Source organism: Bubalus kerabau, chromosome 15, assembly GCF_029407905.1.
Source record: "Bubalus kerabau isolate K-KA32 ecotype Philippines breed swamp buffalo chromosome 15, PCC_UOA_SB_1v2, whole genome shotgun sequence".
NCBI classification, from domain to species: Eukaryota; Metazoa; Chordata; class Mammalia; order Artiodactyla; family Bovidae; genus Bubalus; species Bubalus kerabau.
In genome coordinates this window covers 47,648,487-47,653,190 of record NC_073638.1, presented here as the reverse complement: position 1 = coordinate 47,653,190, position 4,704 = coordinate 47,648,487, and the positions used below count along the sequence as shown (strand labels likewise).

The 4,704-nt window shown below is 38.6% G+C and overlaps 1 pseudogene; it reads left to right on the top strand.

Moving 5' to 3' along the window:
* The first annotated feature begins 263 nt into the window (after window positions 1-263).
* On the top strand, window positions 264-1,239 carry LOC129627769 (olfactory receptor 56B1-like; annotated as a pseudogene).
* The last annotated feature ends 3,465 nt before the right edge of the window (window positions 1,240-4,704 follow it).

Sequence of the window (4,704 nt, the reverse complement as noted above, 5' to 3'; positions counted from 1 at the left end):
GGACAGAGTAGCCTGGCAGGCTACAGTCCATAGGATCACAAAGAGTCAGCCACCACTGAGCGACTAACACTTTCACTTTCACTTTTCCACTTCTAAAGTTCTAGAACTTCATTGTAATTTATTGTGAGATGGACTACAGAATCATTTCATTAATAGCAAACTACAAACTATGCTATGCAGAGACCATTTCAAAATGATGTTCAGTATAATTAGGCTCAGAGAATGCAACTTTAAAAATATATTTGTTTTACTCTTAGGAAAATATGTCTGCATCTCCTAAAGTCTCCAATAGCTCTAAATTCCATATCTCTGAGTTCATCCTGGTGCGATTCCCAGGAATTCACACTTGGCAATACTGGCTTTCTTTACCATTGGCGTTACTCTACCTCTCAGCAATTGGTGCTAATATCCTCATCCTCATCACCAGCTGCCAGGACCCTGCTCTTCAGCAGCCCATGTACCATGTACCACTCTTAGGCATCCTGTTTGTGTTGGACATGGGTTTGGCCACGACTGTCATGCCAAGATTCTAGCCATTTTCTGGTTTGAGTCCAAGGTCATTAGCCTCCCTAAGTGTTTTGCTCAAATTTATGCCTTTCACTGCTTTGTTGGCATGGAGTCTGGTATCTTCCTCTGCCTGGCTTTTGATAGATACATAGCTATTTGTCACCCTCTTCACTATCCATCAATTGTCACCAATCCTTAATCTTCAAATCTGCCTTGTTCATGGTGCTTCAGAATGGCTTGCTTGTCATTCCAGTACCTGTGCTTGCTGCCCAGCATAATTATTGCTCCAAGAATGAGACTGAGCATTGCCTATGCTCTAATCTTGTGGTCACTAGCCTGGCTTGTGATGGCAGGAGGCCAAACAGCATTTGCCAAATGGTTTTGGCATTTGGAATGGGGAATGATCTAAGTCTTATTGTCATACACTTTGATTTGCACTCTGTACTTAGACTGAACTCAACTGAAGCTGCATCTAAAGCATTGAGCACTTGTAGCTCTCATCTCATCCTCATCCTCTTCCTTTATACAGTTGTAGCGATTTGAGTAACTCACCTGGCAGAGACAAAAGCTACTTTGATTCCAGTTCTACTAAATGTGCTGTACAATATTATGCCCCCTTCCCTCAACCCTATGGTGTATTCACTTAGGACTAAGTAACTTAGGGCAGGCTTCCAAAAGGGGTTTCGTTTGAGTTTAGAAAAGAAAATAAGGCACCTGAGACCTTCTCCATGATGTATAGGTACTTCAACATCTTTAAGAGTAGATATTAGACATTCAGAGATGATGGGAAATGTGATATAATGAGGTTTGGGGAGAATATGGCTAGATGACCAGACCGAGGAGAAAGTTGTAGATCAGTAGATGAATGCATGAGAGAGAGAGGGAGAGAGAGAGAAATATTCAAAAGGATCATTATTTTGCTCCATTTGTTTCTCCACATCTGCTCTCTGCCCTTTCTACACTGTTCTGTGCCCTAGAAGTCTGAAGCTCATATACCATATGACCCAGTGTCCTTTGTTGTCTAGCATTCAGTTGGATTGAGCTCACTGGCAGGAGATTACTGTTCACGAGTTGAAAGAGTTTGGGGGTTTTTTTTGTTTTGTTTTGTTTTTCTTTTACTCTTAGCCTGCTTTGCCATCAGTGCTCTGATGCGTCCCTTAAGGTCTCGTCTTGCCGACCATCTGCTTGCGGCTACAGTTCTTATGGTTTTTACTCAAGAACACCTTTTTTCCCTCTCTTTTCCCCTTAAGGGCAAGGGAGTGATTAAGTTCTCATGATCTTAGTCTCTGGATACCCAACCAGTCAATCCTAAAGGAAATCAACCCTGAATATCCACTGGAAAGACTGATTCTGAAGCTGAAGCTCCAATACTTTGGGCACCTGATATGAAGAGCCAACTCATTGGAAAAGACCCTGATGCTGGGAAAGACTGAAGGCAGTATAAGGGGACAACAGAGGATGAGATGGTTGGATGGCATCACTGACTCGATGGACATGAGTTTGAGCAAGCTCTGGGAGATGATGCGGGACTGTGTGCTGTGTGCTGCAGTCCATGGATCGCAGAGAGTCAAACATGACCGAGCAACTGAACAACAACAGTCCAGTATTTATTGTTTTCTCAACATTTGTTTTTTTGTTTCCTTACTCCCTCCTACAACTCTGTTAATATCAACTTCATTGAATTCTTTTCTGACTCACATTGTTTGTGAGTCTTTTGTTTATTTTTGTGACTGATTCATCAGCTTTACCTCTATCACCACACCTCTGCTAGAAGCTACTTCTCAGCCTCTATGACAACAGTCACACAAGGATATAGGCTGCTTGAGTAAGGGAGGAATTTATAGATGATCAAACTAGAAATATCTGTAAGGCAGGAAACAGATGCAGAATTTTCATCCCAGTGAAAAATCTTGCCCTGAATTCTTTTTTTTTTTTTTTTAATGATCTTACAACCAAAGAATAGCAGAAACAAAGCTTAGGCTATTAGTGTCATATATTTCATTACGTTCTGGGCTGGTTTACATTGAGCTCAGGCTTGCTGTCATTGTTGTTCAGTTGCCAAGTCCTGTCTGACTCTTTGTAACACCATAGACTGCAGCACGCCAGGATCCTCTGTCCTCCACTATCTCCTGGAGTTTGTTCAAATTCATGTGCACTGAGTCGGTGAGGCCATCCAACCAACTCATCCTGTTTCATCCCCTTCTTCTTTTGCTGTCTAATAATCTAATCTTCTGTCACCCCCTTCTCTTTTTGCCTTCAATCTTTTCCAAGATCACAATCTTTTCCAGTGAAATGGCTCTTTGCATCATGTATTTTATTATGATCTGGGCTGGTTTAGATTAGCCCATGCTTAGAATGTTTCCTTAACTTGCTGAGATATGTTGTGGGTCACCACTTGAAAAATGAGGTCTAATTTGTATGAAGGCCCACCAGATGTTAGTAATTCTACTTCACATCGGTTATAGTCACTCATTTTATAGCTAGAATTAAAAAGTAAATTCTATCAGTTCTCGAGTATTCTGAAAACAGCATGGAATATTTTCCATTATTAATCTGGCTTTTCACATAAACTTGCATTTATTTATATTCATTTAGAGTCTGACAAAGAGAAAACCCAATGTTCCATGCACTCATAAAACTACATTCTTTAATAATAACATATTTCAGAGCATTAAAATAATTTAAGTAAACACATGCTTGATATTTTCAATAAAGATGCAAGAAGATGGTATTTCTGTTAAATAACCATGACACCATCAAAGTGTAATGAAAGAAAACAAAAATTACATGTCATTCCAACAGAGATAACCTACACATTACAGTCTAACAGAATTTAAATGTCAAGAATTGATGCAAGAGTAACAGTGAGAATTTCCAAAGACATTTAAAAAATGAAGAAAAATTTATGAGAAACAGTAAGAAGTGCAGACCATGAATTTTCAAAATAACCCATTAACTTTGTTACAAAAAAGAAAACGAATCAGCTGCAGAGATTTTGAGCAGCAGAAGTTGTCTTGGTGCATTGGTCAGAGGCTGCTGGGCCAAAACTGGTACTCTGTGATACTACATCCTGAGTAGTTCTGAAAGTTGTTTTTACCCAACTTATCTACAGAGTTGTTCATCTTTGGTGGCATTTCAATGTCATAGACCTTCTTAAACTGGGCAAGATGATTCCCACTCAGATTTGATGCACTTGAAGAGTCATTTGCAGTAGTTGACCTCAATAGCAATGGATTCATTTGTGACTGTGAACTCCTTAAGCTAAAAGAAGCCAATATGCCATACCAGGATATTAAATGACAGAAATTATGCAAAATTCTATGTTGGATAGCAGCTTTTTGAATAAGTATGGGAAGATATGTTTTGACAAATTTATTTATATTTTCCAAGAGGTAAAAAGTAGTGATAATTGACATCTCCCACAAAGCAATTAACAGGGAAGAATGGATTTGCACTCAGGATCTTCAGAGCTGCCAGTGAAGGAATCACTTTATGCTCTCCTTCTAAATTGCTGCCCTTTACATTGGCCTGTATTTTATCTCTATATATCATTTTCCCTGTTAGATTGTCTGTCTCTTGGAGCTTGTTTAGATGATTAGATATGAATATTATTAGACAGCAATTTTGATTGCCATACAGTGTTCTATTTTTTTACTTGAGAACCCTGATCAGAGGGTATGTGGATATGAGTGTCCTTTGCTTATTGTTATAGCAGTAAAAATTTGCCAATGTCACTAACTATGAAGAATATAATGCAAGCTCTTTATAGTCTTTAATTCTTAAAATCAGTGGACTTTTACAATATTCTATCTGCCTGATCCTTTTTGTTCCTTTAACAATATTTTACTACATTAAATAAGTGCAGATTTTCCTACTTTTTAAAAGGGAAAAGTAAATAAGTAAAAGCATACAATTATGTAAGAAGTTGGAGGAGGACATGGCCACACACTCCAGTATCCTTGCCTGGAGAATTCCATGGACAGAGAAGCCTGGCGGGCTCAGTCCATGGGATCACAAAGAGTCGGACATAACAGAAGCAACTTGGCATGGCATGTAAAAAGTAAGTAAAAATGTATGTTATAGAGAAAAAAGAGCACCTTAAATGTGCATTTTCCTCTCATACCCAAAGTGTAAATAATTGACATAATTTCTCCAAAATACTTGATTTGATACATGCTTATTCATTTTAAAACTTTG